Source organism: Adiantum capillus-veneris, chromosome 8 (assembly GCF_014529385.1).
Source record: "Adiantum capillus-veneris isolate H3 chromosome 8, ASM1452938v2, whole genome shotgun sequence".
In the NCBI taxonomy this organism is placed as follows: domain Eukaryota; kingdom Viridiplantae; phylum Streptophyta; class Polypodiopsida; order Polypodiales; family Pteridaceae; genus Adiantum; species Adiantum capillus-veneris.
The window spans coordinates 27,890,931-27,910,311 of record NC_140938.1 but is presented as its reverse complement, the minus strand read 5'-3'; positions in this window follow the sequence as shown (position 1 = coordinate 27,910,311).

Sequence of the window (19,381 nt, the reverse complement as noted above, 5' to 3'; positions counted from 1 at the left end):
AAAGACACAGCTTAAGACGAGCTATTGAAGAAACTTGTAAACTATGGGTGAGATAAGAAGTGCCCAAGTCGGTTACAATGCACTCTAAGGTATAATATGCATGTCTTATATAGACCCACATTGCAACCTCTATTCAGTGATTATCCGTACTAAATACCCGCATTACGTGCTCACTCTTCTTGAATCTTGCTACACTTTAACTCTTCTTTTGTTTTCATGACTCTTGTTTCTCCTAGGAACATACCCATTTGGCCATCCTACCGATATTAGTCTCATATAAAATGTCGGCACTATTAGTAATTGTTTGTTTGCAACCTTCCAGTGTCGGAGTCCTTACCTCATAAATATTTTTTGAGCCATGCATTGATTATAGTTTGAAGTGTCAAAACTAGCTACTGCGACTCATTTACTATTGCTCTTATGTTCACCACTAGCAGTAATGATGATGGCATTCATTGTAGCATTTTTTTTTGTAATTGTTTAAACTGGTTATTAATTGCCGTATATAAACCCTAACCTTTTTTTATCTCCTGTATAGCGTTTTCTTACTTATTGTATTATCGCCTGCGAATCGTGACCCTGACCATACGTTTGCTCTGTCGCACGCTACCTTCTGCTTACGAATGGAGTGTATACTGACTCGCGTCTTTTGCGCTCACGATTCACGGATCTTGTGCCATCAAAATCCCTAGAGACCCGGGTTGTAAGAGATACCATGATTGCGGGGATGCTGGCTATTGTCGGGTCCCATCACCTACAGTTGGACTTCATCTTCTATAAATCCCACACTGATGTGGATTAGGTGAGGATTAGGTGAGTTCTTGACTCACTTAGCAATTGTTATTCTGTGCATGTGCGTTCTAAATTATAAGCTGTGGGGACTGCAACATGCCTAAAAACAAAGAGAAAGCAGTGGTGGAGTTGTCATCTCCTCCGAGTTTACAGGTGCTTTATTTTTGGTGGTAGTTGTCACTTTGCTTGCTTTTAAGATGGGACTGAGCTGATTTAGTTAAATATTATGATAATTGGGATAAAATTAAGTAAATAGCATGTTTGGTGGTTTTAACTACTGCTCATTAGACAGTTTTATGATTGATTGGAGGTTTTGACTCTAGGGGGTTTGTCTACTCTGGAATCCTTAAAATAGTTGCTCAATATTGAATGAGTTCTGGGTACTGAGGTACTGCCAGTTTTTGAAAAGTTTTGGAAGGGTTAAAAACATCATGGCTTTTTTGTGCGGGGTTGGTTTGTCTAATATGATTGTTAAAAATTTGGGTAAATAGTAAAATCTTGGTATGTTTGACATTGGCTAATTGGACAGATTTAAGATCGAATGTGTTGCTCGATATCGGGGGTTTTTTTCACTGAATTTTCTAAGAAATTAGGAAGCTCACTATCATATGGTTACTGGTTTCTGAGGTGCTACCTTATCTTGAAAAGATTTGTAATGGTTGAAAAGCATCACATACCCTAATGATGTAGTATTTTTACATTAGAGCTTGATCTCTTTTACCTTCTTATGTCACCTACCCGTAAGATATTTGGCTGTTTTTGTGACTGACCACTTGCATGGTTTGTTGACTTATGATATCTGGTTACAGCTTGCTTGGTTATGGTTTGGGCCCTCCACTATACAATAATATAAGCTTTAATCTTTTAAGTTGGCCATTATTGGCTCACATTTTATTTCATTTCAGTGTGTAGGAGGATGATCACTTACCCGCATGATGCGACTACAAGGAGTATAAAACTGGGTTTCTCCAGCTAGTGTTAGATAGCCTATATGGGTAGATGGTTTAATAGGTACTCTCTAGTGTAAGAATTGTCGTCTATTATGCTTTTTGCCGGTCCTTACTTTTTAGCCTTACTCTAACTTTTCTCTGGTTTTTTCTATGTTGGTTTTGGGTTAATGCTTTTTTAGTGCTTAGACATGCCAGGCTTGTTGTGTTTCGGAGTTTTAGCACTGTGGCATACACTATCATTACATAATTTTTTCCATATCAAGAAGAATAAGACTGACACTTTTTTTCTTAAAAAAGAGGGAAGGAATTTGTATTATATGGTTAACATGGAATAAAATGGAATTTGTAACAGGTTGTGTAAAATATATGTCGGACATGATATAAGTTAAGAGACTGTGGAATTTGAAGATGGCAGTTAATATGATTGAATTAGCTCACAAATCATAAAAGAAAATTTGCAAAGGCCAGATATACGGGTTGTGACGCCTCTGGTCGTTTTCCTGGTTTCTAGAGATCTGAACATTATAGTGTCGGTTTTTCTTTGAGGACATCACCTTAGGAAGTTGAATTTTTTTTTGGCTTTGCTTTCTCTTTCATGCTACAGTAAACGTTTAGGCTCTGTATAAAATAAAATCTGGGTTCAACATGGTTCATGAGTAATCGACGATCCTCTAACACTTCTTGAGATGTGTTGAAATTGATTAGCTGTAAAAAATTGATGCCTACTATAAGATGGTTTGTCTCGAGCCAACTTGTGCTTGATCATGTGGAAAATTCTCTCTATACGGTTTTAAGAATGATTTCGAAAGTTTTGAACATAGTGTGTTTGAGAAAACCTCCTAAAATTTTGTTAAAAAAACTTAAAATTGGCTCTGGATTGTTTTGAAAAATCGGGAAATACTTTGATAATGGGAGCATTTACTATGGGAATCTCACTTTCTAAGAAAGATTTGCAAAATACCAAAGACTTTCGTATATTAAGAACTTGGCTTTTTTTTGTATCAAATTACAAATAAATTATGAGAACCGTTGTTTTTTTCATTGGGACATGGATAACAACTGGGAAGCCCATGCATCACCTGTACACAGTAACAATTGCTAACCGAGCGTTTTCTTGTTTAGTATGGGTGCAGGTGAGGGCTACCTTCTTTGAAAAAAACATATTGTTCGACGTGGTTGATGGCATGTGGATTATCTTTTACCTTAAAGCAACATCACTCCTAAATTGGGGATTACTTTTTCCCTTGTTATACTTTGTTCTCTTCACTACCTTGTAAAATTTTTATTTTCAACAACAAATGAATTATTGTACAATTCCATTGTATTTACCTAGAATTTTTGGTATGTGAATAGGTTCTGTTCTTATGCGTATATTTAGATCTGCTACACACACACACACACACACACACACACACACACACACACACACACACAGTTTACCCTTAGTAGATGGTAGCTTTTTACCTCATTCCTTCTTGTTCGAAATCTCTATCCTGTATTTTCAGCATGATTATCCTTGACAAGGGTTGGTAGCCCATACCCATTTTTGTTCTTGTCCATGTTCAGACTTCCCTCGATGGATCTTATGACACAAATTGCAAAGTTCTATCGCGTTATCTACTCCTCTTGCCACATGGTCCAACAATAGGAATCACATGCATTCTGTTTGTCCCAAACCGGGCGCATGGCACCTCTTAAATTGCGTATAAAGCATGATATACCTGTACAATTACACAATTTGTTAACCTGCACTTAACTCATTGCATGTGCACTCCTTTCTTGATCATTTGGCATATGAACACTAGAGGCTAATATTATGCTGATTTTACAATTTCACTCACCCACCGTATTAACCTCCTGTGGATGCCTTCATCACTAGCACATGCACATTCTGTGCCAAGCTTCTGTGGCTACCCTATCTACACACATATGCATAAATGGGTTCTTGCATGGCTCATCTGCCGTAGATACAATTCACTCACTCTCTTACTTAACCGGCCCCAGGAAATTTGAGAGACCGCCATAACTACTCGCCCTAACCAGCTCAAAGCTGATGCGTGAGGATAGTTCAACACGTACACACACACACACACACACACACACACACACACACACACACACACACACACACACACACACAAACACAAACACAAACACAAACACAAACACACACATTTTGGGCAAAAATGCCCAGAGCAAGGGCATGACCATAACTCTGACATAGCTAAAAATACTCGAGCACACTCACACAAACTTTGGATTTGTCGACATACTTCTTTGTCAAAGGAGGCTTCATTAAACCCATGTGAAGGGACTTTTTTTGGTTAGTTGCTCATCTGTAAATATTGATGATGGCTCACAAGGGGCAATAATTTGGTTAATTTCCCACCACATGGTTTTTAAAAAAAGGTTTGCACATAAGGCCTCACTGAGCACACGCAGGGCGTCTTTCTGCGGCTCACTTGTAGAGAGAGCATTTTCTGCACTCGGTACATCCACCCTCATGCCATACTAAGTATGTTCACACACAAACACACACACACACACACACAAGCAACATGCTTCTGTAGGGTTGCGCTCCACATTCACACACAAATGTTGTAGACTCCCTATACGCTGTAGAGTTTCCTACACCCATTATGGCCACATTGATCTGGCGCACATAAAGGGGAGAGATGTACTCGCCATACAACACCGTCCTTCATACCTTCCACACACAGGCATGGTCACATGATCATGACAAGACCATGGATACCGTGTTCAGTGATAGGTTTGTGCTCGTTTGATGTGCACACCCACATTAACTTCCTCATACGTGCAAGCAAGTGGAATGATATCAACCTTTATGAACCTTGGCGACACCAATCGACAATAGTACAGGCAGGTGCTTATGCACCTACTCAGTATATCATGTTTTTAATAGATGAGAGTACTTTTGAATGCTTCTCTGTTACTATGGGATCTAGTTTTTCACACACTCGAACTAGGGATTTTACTTGCTAATATGGTAATCCCCCAATGCTTGGTTGTTAATACATCACCTTATTGACAGGATCTGACCTACATACAATAGGTAACTCAAGTTAAAATGTAATAATCGTGATTGATGTTGTAAATGACTATGATGTATATCTCGACTTTGAGATAATTGATTCAGGGATTTCAATAGATACTCTTGCACATACTTAGTAGTTAAGTTTTTCATGATGGGCGAGCTACTGCTTCTTTAACACATGCATATGGGGACTCGTATGGGTTTTTGTGATAGCTAGCAGGCTGTGGTTGACTCGATAACATATGTATCACTACATATATGAACGTAAAAATTTGTAGGTCATGGTAATGATTTCAATATGGAAGACGATTAGCTGTGAGATTGTAAACTCTCATCATGGTGACTCGAGATCTGAAACCTTTGTCATGTTGAACATTCAAATTATTTTCATAAAACTTTGTACATTTGAGAATTGGAATCTCATGGTTTTTAGATAACAGATTTTATATGCTCCAAAAATTGGAGGTTCTTTGTTGGAATTAGGGTTGCAAGGAAACCTACACAGCTTGGAGAAGATGAAGGAAGCTCAAGGCACACTATAGAGAGTGTGTTACTTAGTGTGAAATGGAAAGATAGATAGCCCTAGAGTGATGGGCGCATATACAATGCACGGGGGAAAAAACCTCCTAAAGAGGGAAAAATTGCCCTGACGGTCCTAGTGTGTTCACACACATCACTGCCACACGTATATGATAACAAATCCCCCTTGGAGTCATGCGGTGAATGAGAGATGGCACATGAGTAAAGGGAAGTGCCATGCCCTAAGGACATGATCAGTCCACAAAGGGGAGTAAGCCCAAAGCTTTGTGGAAAGCTTCGAGCTTCTCACGAGACAATGCCTTTAAGAAAAGATCTACAAGGTTGTCTTGTGTTGGCACATAAGCCAAGATGATCTCTCTTGCTGAGAGCCTCTCCCTGACATAATGGTAATGCACCTCAATGTGCTTTGTGCGAGTAGGAAAAACTGGGTTCCTCGCAACTGCCAATGCGCTCTGACTGTCAGTGTAGATAGTGTTGGCAGTGTACTCAGCCTCACAACTCGAAGTGGCCACAATAGGTTGCTTCTTACTCAACCATGATATACATGAACTGCCAAGAATGAAACAAAAACCACTTGTGGACACTTGCGTGTCAAAACAACTAGCCCAATCTGAGTCCGAAAAAGCATGTAAATGTGGTGGCAATGATCCCCCCTTGGGATAAAACAAGCCAAGATGTAAACTGCCACTAAGGTAGCAAAAAATCCTCTTGACAGTCTGCCAATGGTTAGACCCTGGGCTATGCATAAATCTGCTGACCTGTGAGACTGCAAACTGAATATCCGGCCTCGTGTTGCATACATAAATGAGGCATCCAACAATAGTTTGATAAAGAGTGACATCTGCAGGATCATCAACATCATGAAGACTCAATTTCAAACATGTTTCCATGGGAGTGGCAATAGGTTTTCAATCCTCAAGTCCAAACTTACATAGCAATGTCTCTATGTAACTTTTTTGACACAAGGCAAAACCACCATCACACTGCTTAAACTGTATACCCAAGTAATGATGCAACAGCCCCAAATATTTCATCTTGAAAGTAGCATTCAAATCAGCCTTAAATTCAGCAATATGTCTCTCATTTGGTCCAGTGATCAGCAAAGCATCGACATAAAGAACCACAATGAGAAGTACATCACCCTCACGCTTTACATACGATGTGTTTTCCGTTGGACTGCTACAAAATCCTTGTTTAACCAAATGAGTGTCAACTTTCTCATACCAAGCATGAGGAGATTGCTTCAACCCATACAAAGCCTTCTTACATCTGCACACTTTGTTCTATTGTCCTTTCTTGACAAAATCGCGAGGCTGCGTTACATAAACTTTCTCAAATATGTTACCATTCAAGAAAGCAACAACAATGTCTAATTGATGTACATCCCAACCAAAATGAGTTGCCAATGCACATAGAAAACACACAGTAGTCATACAACAAGTGGGAGCAAAAGCTCTTCATAATCTATGCCTTTTTGTTGTGCATAACCCTTTGCAACAAGTCGAGCCTTATGGCGATCGATCTCACCATCCGGCTTGCGTTTCAACTTGTAAACTCACTTCGTACCAATGGCCTTTTTGCTAGGAGGCAAATCAAATAAAGTCCACGTGACATTTTCTATAAGTGCATCATATTCTGATTGCATGGCAGCCATCCAATTTTCTGAATTTTGTGCTTCATCAAAAGATAGAGGTTCCTCAACATCATGTAAGCTAGACACAGGCAAAGCATAACAATCTAATGCATAAGATGCATGGCAAGAGCCTGAACGAGTACGACTAGACAAAGGTGCATCCAATTTACAGTCATGTAATGTATGCACCAGCCATTTTGGCATACCTCTAGCCTGCTCATTTTCAGCCCTTTCCTCATCAAGTACATCATGTACATCTGCATTTGTAATAGGCTGATCTGTAACATTTTCAGAAACCCCCAAGGCTGTACATTTGCCTCATTGGAATTTACATTCGTATTTCCACCACTGAAAAGAGGCAACAAAGTGTCATAAATGTCCTGTGAGCTTACATTACTGTCTCTAGTACATGACAACAAGGGCTGAATAGAATCTTCCACAAACAATACACTTTGTTTGCGGATGATACAACCTGTAATCTTTGCTTTTAGCACTATAACCAACAAAAATACATTTGACAGCCTTATCATCCAATTTTCTGTGCTATGTTTGTGGCACCAAAGCATATGTCAAACAACCAAAAACACGCATGTGCTCAATAGAAGGTTTTCTATCATGCCATGCTTCATATGGAGTAACAGATTGCAAAGCTTTTGTAGGACACCTGTTTAGTACATAAGTGGCACACATGATGCAAGCCAAAAAGAATGCGGCAAAGCTTGACTTTTGACCATACATCGTGCCATTTTTGTAAGTGACCTGTTTTTCCTCTCAGCAACACCATTTTGATGAGGTGTATAAGGCACTGTACGTTGGTGTTTTATCCATGAGTAGCCAGAAATGCATTAAGTTCATGAGACATATACCCCCCCTCGATCGGAACAAAGGGTGCCCATAGTACATTTCGAGACATTTTCAGCCATAGCCAGAAATTGTTTCAAGCACATCAAAACTTCGAACTGGTCTTTAAGCGGAAATACCCGTGCATATGTGGAGTAATTATCAATGAAAGTCATGAAGTAAAGGTAATTGCCAAAGGACGGAGTTTGCATGGGCCCACAAACATCACTATGCACAAGGTGCAACCTGCATGTGGCCCTAATTGAACCATCCTTTGGAAACTTCCAACGCTACATCTTACCCAAAATAAAACCTTCACAAAAATGTTTGAAATGTTCTTCAAGAGGCGGCAAAGAAGCAACCATATCAGATTTTTGCAAACGCAGCAAACTAGCAAAATTCAGATGACCAAAACGTGCATGCCAAATGTTTGCATCTAAAATAGCCCTTGAATCAGAAACTGCATTTGCAAAATTTTGTCCACACTTGTCATACAAAGTTTGCTTAGACAACTCACGACACAAAAGCCCAGATGCAACAATTTCATCACTAAAACTGAGATCATGAACTATACATATGTCATCCACAAATTTGACTACAAGTCGAAGTTTAGCAAGTGCAAATACAGACAAAAGATTCTTTTTGATCCCAGGTACATAAAGTGCATCAACAAGTGTGAAAGAATTGCCATTTACAGTAGTAAGCACAATCTTTCCAACTCCCTGAACCGGATAAGAGGCATAGTTGGCACAAGTGACTAAATTCCCATGAGGGTTAGACTCGAGAGAGGTAAACAATTTACTATGTGAGGTAATGTGCTTTGTAGCACCACTGTCAAAATACTACACATGTGAATTTGCAACAACTGACATGCATGCATCATGGACAATAGAATTGTAAGTGCACTTTGCACTAAAAGCCCATTTTGCATCAACATCAACATCACAGTCTCCTTTCACAAAAAACTCAACAATGGTCGCATTTGTAGTGGAACCAGTATTTGCAGTGGAACCACCCTCTTTCTTCTTAGCCTCTTTGGACTTCAACTTAGGACACTGCTTGATCAAGTGATCATTAGCTTTATAATAATGGCAACGCATCTTCTTTTTGCCCTTATCACAAAAATTTCCAGACGAATTGCTGCTAGCAGAAGGATTATGAACATAATTTTTGCCACTCGTAGCAGAACCATAAGAGTGGATGCATTGCTGTTACCACCCTTTCTTTGAGAAGCAATAAGAGCCTGTTCAATTGCACGCTTCCTGGTCCTTTTTTTTTTGGAAAGTGACTCTTGCAACAGTTATGTGCATAATGCATCAAACTTGACAACTTTAGGGGTTCCTTGGGTCATAAGTCTCCAAGTACTAGCAAAAGTCTGGTAAGAATCTGGTAAGGCATCAAGAACAATCTGCACAAGGGAACTGTCTGAAATGACTTCACCTGCAGAAATAAGTTGCGCATTGATATCCTTGACACTAGCAAGGAAAGTGTCCATATCATCTTCCTCATGCATAATCTTCGACTCCAGCTCTTTATGCAGCAAAGCAATTTTAGCCTCATTGCGACTTGCATAAAGACCAGTCAAAATATCCCAAGCCTGTTTTGCAGATTTTGCTGAACAAATGTGAGGAACGATGGTGCGCTTCATAGACAACACAATCAATGCATGAGCTTGCGCATCCTTTACATCCCAACGAGATTGTTCTGTCATAGGCAAAACAACTTTAATAGCAGCAAGATCTCCTACATCCTCAACATCTCCTACATCCTCAGAACCAGGACGTACATCAATGCCCTACACAATATTCTAGACACCCTTTGACACAAGAACATGTTGCATCATATAAGCCCACATAGGGTAATTATCCCCATCCAATTTGTCCTCATCAGCAAACATCTTGAATACATTTGTGTTATTATCAGCCATGGTAAATGCTGCACTTGATGTGAAAATTGCTCGAAAAGAGGAGAAACGAAGCGGGTATAGCACAAACCGTAGAAGACTGTAAGGCACCTGTTATGCAAAAAACGGCACTAACATAAATTTTGCACAAAATGACAAAATAGCTCGTGCAGTACTCCTTGTAGTGAAAACGGAGGCCGAAATGAGCCGGAATCAAAAATCTGAGCAGACTAAGCTCTACAAGCAATCCGAAAATTTTCATCGACCTACGAAGCTCGCCAAAGCTCACAGAAATCGGAGAAAGTGAGCAGCATGTGCTAGAGCTGCTGGCGATTGAGCTCGGGAGGACACAACCTGCTCTGATACCAATTGTTGGAATTAGGGTTGCAAGGAAACACACACAGCTTGGAGAAGATGAAGGAAGCTCAAGGCACACAATAGAGAGTGTGTTACTTAGTGTGCAAGGGAAAGATAGATAGACCTAGAGTGATGGGCGTATATACAATGCACGGGGGGAAAAACCTCCTAAACAGGGAAAAAATGGTCCTAGTGTGTTCACACACATCACTACCACATGTATATGGTAACATTCTTGAGGCTGAAAGAGGATCGCTGTTTGGATGATGGTCTAGATCCACAAACATGTCTCTTTGATATAAAACTTCACACATTTGGTGAAGTATTGGTTTGTGGGCTTTGAGCTGAGATTTTGGTAATGATATATTTAGACTTACATAAGTAAAGCAAGCTCGAGCTGGTATTTGTGGCATGTCTATACTAATGATATGTGTACAAGGGGTTCTCAACATAAGATATATGTGGATTATCCTTAATGGTGTTCACAAGAAATCTATTTACATTAAATCGTAAAACCTCATGTGAGGATCTTGTTGGGGATGGGTATGACTGGTGATTTTTGAAAGAATTAGACTTGAACAAACAAGATACTGTCAAAAATTTCTCATGAATTGTGATAATTGGGGTTTGGAACATAAAAACATGAACAGTTTTTATGGATATATCTGACTTATTAATTATATATGTGAAGGTTTACTCAAATGTAAATCACTCATTACTTTTTACGGTAGCTCATACCTAAAGCCATAGCTATGGACACTTAGATCTGGTTTACATAGATTGGGTTAATTTTGATTTTTTACTTACTAGCTTGAGGTATTATTGATCTTTCCATATTGTCCAATATTTTTGTTATTTTTGGTTTGTTCACTTTGAGACTTGCAGGAAAAAGTCTACGTAAATTGACATGGTCTAGTTGGGAAATGGTTTTTGGAAATTATTGTCACTACTTGGGTTGCCTACAACCTCATGTGAGAGTCTCAGTAGGATGGCATTGATGATTTTTTAAACATAATGATCAGATACTAAAGGATGGCTTGTAATTCAAGAAAACGTGCCCATCATGTGTATTGTAGCGTCATTTAAGGGCTACCATACCCAACTTTATTAGCTGGGCACTACTTTAACTAGTGTTCAAGGCCACCAATACCGTATGCGTAGCCATAACATAGTAGATAAATGCTGTAACATAGTACCATAATGTTAGATGAACTTGGTCCGGGACACAAAGTTCTTATACTTCTATCTTTTTACATAGGAACTCACTTTTGATGAAGGTAAGTATATAGTGGTGAATTCACAATTGTAATGTGCTTTTTGATGCTATAATTTACTTTGAAATTTGTCCATTGATTGTTAAAAGAGCCTTAATCCTCAAGTGGGGGTCTAGGATGAGATGGCATTAGATTGGACTTTTGAGAATTGATCCAATTTGCAAAGGAGATGCTGTTCGATTTTTTTCTGGAAATAAACGATGAAGACATTATTGTAAATAAATGGCTCATTCTCTAAACATAATATTTGATTTATGTTATGCTATGAGTTTTTGTTGTAATTTTTGAAACCGATAACAATGGGAGGGAGTTGTTGACACCTGTCTTCCCAAGTAATGCCAGTTTTGACAGGCTTGTGTTTCTTGGATGGTGACAGGTAAGAGATTCTTTCCTTGGGATTACAACAACAACTGCAGCAATAATAGAAGATCATCCATTGTTTAGTTATTTTTATTAGTGATAGATGACCCTTGTATATGATTCTTTGATAATAACATGTAATACACTTTATGTCAGTATTATCTAGTTTAAATGACAATTGTAGTCTTAACTTTATCTAATTGTTATCTAATGTATACATAAAGTTTGGTTATATACACGTTGACCGGTCTCTAGTCCCATTGTATGGTTCCATAGTTTGTGAAACCAAACTATTGTTATATAATCTTTCTTACACACACACACACACACACACATGGCTGTTTATAGCATGTTGCTATTTCCCTAGTATATTTCTGCTGGGACTTTTGGCCTGGGGTACCTTAGTGAATGACTCGCTTAAATTCACTACGTAATTTTTGTAAGGTAGTACCTTAATGGTACCTACCCCTTAGATACTAAATAGGTTATGGGCGGTTTACCCGGCTTTGTAAATGATGTCGTCTTTTGCTTAGTAGTGAGGTGGCTCCCACCTAACATAGGATTTTACCTGCAAAGGGGTAGTGTTAAGTGTCGGATCTATGGCAAATGGCAAGGATAAGCAGGCTATCATGGAGTTGACTGCTCCAACTCAATCTCAGGCGACTTTTGGCATTGAAATGGACTTCTATCCAAACTGTTTGATGGTTGTGAGTATTCGTCATGCATATGCCGGTAGAGGCACTTGAATAGCTTCTTCTGTTGAACTTTATCTCATGAGAGCTTGTAAAGCACAAGGGGCTTCATGTGTTCTTTTCCCCTTGTAAATGATTTCAACTTTGAATATATGATTAGCTTGACCTTTCTTATTATTTATTTTTGAAAGCAATCTAGTTGGGTGACATCTATAACATGTGGAATACCCATGCATCACTTGCATACGGTACTAATGCTAACTAAATGGTGTGCTGTTTCCATGGGTGCAGGTGAGGGTTACCTTATCATCTATGGTTTTCAAAGTTCCTTGGCTTGAAGATGAGGACTATTATATCTTCTGGCTCTTTTCTAGTGGTCTTTGGTGTATATGTTATATTGTTATGGAACACACACACACACACACACACACCTTGCAAGCTATGATAAACATCATCAAAGAAGAAAATTTTCTTTTTTATTTCTCTTAGAGTGTGTTCCCACACACACACAAAAAGAGAGAGAAAGAAAGTGAAGATCTGGCATCGACGGCGAAAAGATTGAGAGAGGAGAGATTTTTTTCTGGATTTGGCTAAAGTGTGAGAGAGCCTGTAGCTCTTGGATAGCTACACTTCCATCAAGTAGTGGAAGGCGACATTGACCTCTTCTTGGCGATTCGACGGTTTTGCTTTGCCTTGGCTCGTCCTTGGCGATTTGTGGTAGCTCTTGGCATTGTCGTAGGAAACTATCCCAAGAAACCTTAATGATCTATCTGGTGGGGAGAGTCGAACTCAAGAGGGAAATGGCATAACCAATCACACTTGGATGATACAAAGGTTATACCATTTTTCTCTTTTTATTAGTGCGTGCGTGCACACACACACACACACACACACACACACAAACAAAATGAGGGACATCGATGGATCTATCATTGTTCATCAAACCTACACCTCTTGCGGTTCAACAGATGGCACCTGCTCCTGACGTTGATGTTTTATGCCTATCTTGAAGTTGTGCTACTATTCGCCTATGTTGAAGCCTGTTGTTTGACGGGCTGATGGTTGATGGGTGGCCCTACAACTGCCTACATCTGCTGCTTAGTGTCTAGTCTCCATCGGCTGCTGGTGCTGATGCTCGACCGACGGCTCTGTTGTTGGTTCTACGTTCGTCGGCTCGATGGACAACGCTTATGCCTATGCCCCTGTTATTTAATGAACGGGGTGGTGCTGCTATGTTTGTTGGAAGCTCTCTTGCGAAGCGGCTTTGCAAGCTACCTAAAGTGCTACCCTAAATGTGTGTGTGTGTGTGTGTGTGTGTGTGAGAGAGAGAGAGAGAGAGAGAGAGAGAGAGAGAGAGAGAGAGAGAGAGAGAGAGAGAGAGAGAGAGAGAGAGAGAGAGAGGAAGAAGAAGAAGAAGAAGAAGAAGAAGAGAATTATAACATCGTAGGAAACTATCCCAAGAAACCTTAAAGATCTATCCGGTGGGGAGAGTTGGACCTATGGTTGATTTTAGGGAAAATTACCAAAATACCCCTCTAATTTGTGGAAATTCCCAAAATACCCCTCAAATTTCAAAAATTCCCAAAACACCCCCAATATTTTGTCATAAATTCCCAAAATGCCCTTTAGGTTAAATTCCCAAAATACCCCTGGTTGTGAAATTAAATTTCTCCAAAGATTAAAAAATTTGTAGCTTTTCATAAGAAGACTCATTGCTTATCAATATAAGAAGGTAAATCTAGAATTTGAGTCGATTATGTAGGCTTTGGAGATGAATTGGTTCATTATCTTTAGACATAATTGCCTGTTTTTGCGAGGTAATTTGTGGCAAATTACATGTTAAGCATGCAAAAACGGATATCAATTATAAAAAAGGAATAAAGATTAAAAAATCTATAACAATCCAACCAAAATAGATACAAGGGTATTTTGGGAATTTTTGAAAATTGAGGGGTATTTTGGGAATTTCCACAAATTAGAGGGGTATTTTGGTAATTTTCCCTTGATTTTATGTAATGCATAGGGGTCAAAGCCCCGTATGCAAGACATTTTTACTCTCTTATTGCAGTAGCAGCCAACTTTTGACATATCTCGCCAGTCTACCCATCTAGTCTGACATGAATCCAGATTCCAAGCCCAATTGATGATTTTCTCCCCCACCTCCATTTCCTTTGTTTCTATTTGCTACTATCTATTAGTCCTTAAACTCTCCCTTGCCTTCTCTCGCATCCCTCTAAAGCTGATGCCTTTCTTGTAGTAATGTTTCTTCTCTGTTCCTGATTATATGAAATTAGGAAGAGACTAAATAATTACTTAAAATGACTCCGACGAATCTTCTGGCAGCAATAGACCTAAGACAATAAGAAGAGGCCAATTGTTGGGCACAGTCGGTGGGAGGGCCAAAAATGCACTCATGCTATCTTGCGCTCCTACTGTTGCATATACTCTTGGACACATATTTGCTTTGCTGCTTGGGAACACCAACGACTACTTTACTTTTGCCAACATGAGTGTTGCTTTTCGGTAGCAATTGACGTGCAATGCTTAAACTTTAAAAAACTCCCTTGTCAACTAACAACCACGTGGAATGGTGTGTCTCACCAAAACAATCTTAGAGAATCATGGTAATAAAAAGAGAGAAATCATGTCCAAGACCATAACTAGGGAGACTCTCCCTTGTTACAAAACATGATACCCAACTGTATGCCGACCTAGATCAAATACAAAACAATTTTACACCCCATCAGCATTTAAGAGTTGATCATATCTTGGATCTTTTCCATGAAGTCTCCAGCTTCGGAGACAGCCTCATAAGCCTCCTGAGTAGCTTCTTGATTAGCAGCCAATCATGTAGGGTATGATTTCACTGTTGTAATTTTGTCTTCTCTCTCTTCTTTTGTTAATATAAATTTCATTGCTTTGCTAGAAGAGAGAGAGAGAGAGAGAGAGAGAGAGAGAGAGAGAGAGAGAGAGAGAGAGAGAGAGAAAAGCTTGAAGTTAGAGAGAGAAAGAGGGGGCGAGCGAGATTGCCTACCAAAAACTAACCAAAGAAAATAAGGGCATACTTAAAAATATTGGGAATTTTAGTTTAAATTAGAAGCATTTTTTAGCACTTAAACTAGTAATTTTATATCAATTTTCTTCAAGACAAGCTCAACCTTTAGCTGAGATTTTTCGATTTCAGTTGGTTAATATACACTAGGCTAAACCCGAGTTTTCTATCGAACATCGGAGGAGGAAGAGCAAACATAAAAAAATCCTTCCAAGCACATTCTTAAGCGTTACTTTTTCAAATCAAAGCATTTTCTTTCAAAATCCAAGCAGATTTTTTTCCTGTTGGTTACCTTTGATTTCAAGATGAGATAAATATCCTCGAACATTGGAGGGGAGGGAAAGAACTAGGTTAGTATAGTCCCACCTAGAATTCTCTGAATTTTCAATTTGAAGATAAGAAGCGTACAAAATTTACAAAAGTTTGGTGCAAAAATTTTCAAATATAGTATACCTAATGGCTTCAAAAGAAATAAATTCAATAGATCTACATGGTGCATAGGTTAAGTGTACCAGTAAGGCCAAGTGTGAGAGGCCCATTAGTAAGCATTCCTTGTGCTAGTAAAAGTACAAAATCCTAAAAGGTGATTGGTTGAGAGCCGACCTTTTTGTGACTTCTTTTGGACCAAAAGTGCCTCTTTAGAGTCAATTTTCAAAATTTTGAAATACTAACTTGCACAAATTTTTAAAAAATATCAATGTTAGTCTTGAAAAATGCGCCTTGAAAAGACAAATCTTCATATATGAGATTTGCATTGAATTAAAAAATCCTCCCCAATTTACCTCTTTTTTGTTAGATGCACATTTAGTGGCACCTTTACCCTAGCGCAAAGAAGCTACGATAGGAAGAAAGCGTCACAGGAAAGGTAAACATGGAGAAAATGCACACTTTAAATTCCAACATCTTTTTATATGGATGAAAAGTCCTTTCCAATTCCATGAGGCTTTTCATTTCCCAACTCACCCTCATTTCCTCACTATGTTCCTACAATCTTTTTTCCATTAGTTTTAGTGAGAATATTGGAAGATTCCCTTTCAATTTTAAAGAGAAAGTCAAGGGGAATGGGATTACTTGCCAGCGAAGCAGGAGGCTAAAGGGGCTTGGTGGAGAGAGAAGAGAGAGAGAGAGATTTTTATGGACATGTGTTAAAATTGCAGTATGTCTTTCTAATTTTCAAACCATTAGTTTTAGTGAAAAATTGAGAATACTGGGAGAGTATTTCTGTGTCTGTATCATGCAATTTTAGTGGGAATATTGGGAGATCTTCATGGACGTGTCAGCATTGCAGTGGGGCTTGGCAATGCTGCTTTGTGGCCTCTCTGGGGTATGAAAAGAGATGGAGAGAGATGACATGTGGCATAATTTAGGTGTTTTATCGAGCGGTGCAAAATCGTGTGAAGTGTGTGAGGGGGAAGATGAACCACACGGGCGTATTGACTACAGGGCGAATGCAGAGAGGGAAGTATGGGGAATATGTGAAGTCCTTGATGGGCTTGCAGACAATGTGCTCCCTCTTGCGTGCTCCTTTGCAGGTGGTCTAAGGCTGAAGGCTCTCTGTCTCTCACGATGATCTGCAGGGTGCACCCCGCATGGAGCGTGCAGTGCAAGAGTGGATGGTGAAGGCGCATGGAGTAGAGCAGGGGGATGAGGGTTTTCGTGATGCTCATATAGCAGACCTTGGTTCTGTTGTAATGTAGCGAGAGTTGCACAAAATAATCGCTCCAACAATTGAGCGGGCAAAGCAAGGCTACGACCCGGACTATGGTCAAGCGTAGGGAGGTGGGCAAGGTGCATAGTGCACATCAAAGGGTGCAAGGACAAGAGTTTCGTGTGGGAGAAGAGAGGACAAAGACGATGGCAATCGATAGCTAAGACAAAGCAGGGGACGTGCAACTATGCAATGGCAGCAACAAGGGTGAGGGCAAATGCACCGTGGGAACGAGTGAATCTGAGACATTTGCTTTTAGGGCTGGGATGCGAGAGGAATCTTACACCTTAATTAATTAATGAAATGCAAGAAGACCCAAATATGTAATACAAATGATTTGCAGGCACTTATGCATTTACAATGTTGTGGGAGAATTTTTATTTTTTTCAGATTGGGGAGTTCTACTTAGCTTATGTTAAAAAAAAACTCATTTGTAGGTGCTTCAAGTAGTATAGTATGTTGCTAGTATTTTGAAGTCATTTGATTGGCACGAATAAAGGGAGATTCTTTGGCAAACTTAGTGGATGAAAGCAAAAAGAAGTGAAAGAAAAGGGAGGGGGTGGGGGGGGGGAATGGAAAGGTGGACAATGACCTAGGCTGGGTTCAGACGAGGGACGATGGAAGAAACTCTGGGTGCAAGCTTGCTACCGCTCTGTCTGAAGGATGCTGGAGGAGGAACCAAAGAGAGAGAAGTTGGGAGCAGTCAGCAGCTCTTCCGAGGGGAGGGGGGTCGGAAGAAGATTGGCCGGCCCGGAGGAAGACTATTTAAACTGCAGCCAATCAACCTTCGCCATCCAAGCTCGATGCCCCTGTGCGTAGAATTGCCGTCGCTTCGTTTGAACCCAGCCTTAGTGTCTAGTCGTCCCGACATGGGACGGATGACGCAAGCAAAAAGGAGATCTTTTGCCTCATGCTCTCTCTCTCTCTCTCTCTCTCTCTCTCTCATGGATGCAGGCCATTGCAGGGCAATTTTTTGCTTGGGTGTGCAGGGGAGGCTTCGAGAGCAAACGGCAAGGGCAACATTCCTTAGTTAGAGATCGTGCTTTCGACCATTCTCTCTCTCTCTCTCTCTCTCTCTCTCTCTCTCTCTGTGGCGTGCACAGGGGCCGGAGGTATGTGGATTGGGAGAGTGAATAAGGTCGCGGATGTTGAGGTCGCATGGAGCTTGGGGGTTTGCAAGCGAAAGATTTCTCTCTGCCTGTTCTGCAGCCCGTGGGCCTATGCCGGATTGTGATACCTCGTTGCCGCCTAGCCCGATTTGCGCGCATGCGTCCACCTTGGACAACCACTATCCCACACACCTCCACCTTGCGTCCAGGGTCCCCTCCCTACGCGCGTCGCCCCCGTCCGTGCTCCCTCGTTAATAAAGCACACGGGGTGGATTCAAGGGATCAACGGCCCAAGTGCAATCGACCGTTGATCTGAGCTGGTTGAGATCAAAAATTTAGGCACCCTTCGTCGTGCTCTCTGCTGGAGTCCACGACCTCCTCCGATAGACGTCCACGCCCTATCCAGCCCGCCTATCACGCATCCGTGCCAGGGTGACGAGCCCTTTGCATGATAAATCTTGCCCCCTCTGGTCGCGTGGATCCGACGGCCTAAAGTCCCCCCGCCCTACCAAGAGGGTTCCCTGCTGTAGATCCCTTAAGTGACACCCTGTGTCACTTATAAGCGAGGGTCCCCTCCCTGCGTGCGTCATCTGCATCGCTACTGTCACCTGGGGGGGGGGGGGGGGGGGAGGGGGGTGGTGGTGGTTTCGTTGGTCTGGTCTACGACGTCTCCTGCATCTATGAAGAACAACAAAGAGAGAGAGAGAGAGAGAGAGAGAGAGAGAGAGAGAGAGAGAGAGTGGGTGGGAAAGGGGGGTTTCAAGAAATAGTAGGATCCGGGGAGATTCCATCTAATGAAAAGGAATGGAGCCACAGGTAGTACCAACGTAGTACCAACGTTTGCATTAGATGGAATCTAAAGAGATCCCTCGGTTTGGGCTCAAGAGGAAAATGGAAGGCCAAAAAAACAAAACAAAAAAAACTTCTTGCTTCGACGTGTAGTATCTCTCATTCGGATAGATATTTAAGGTCTCTTAGGATAGTTTCGAGCGATGTTGAAACTCTCTTCTTCTTCTTCTTTTTGGCCTGCCCAAAGGGCAAGGCTATAGCGATGCATTCTCTTTTTACTTACTAAATTTTTTAAAAAATGAAGTTGTATTTTCAAGCATTTTTCTA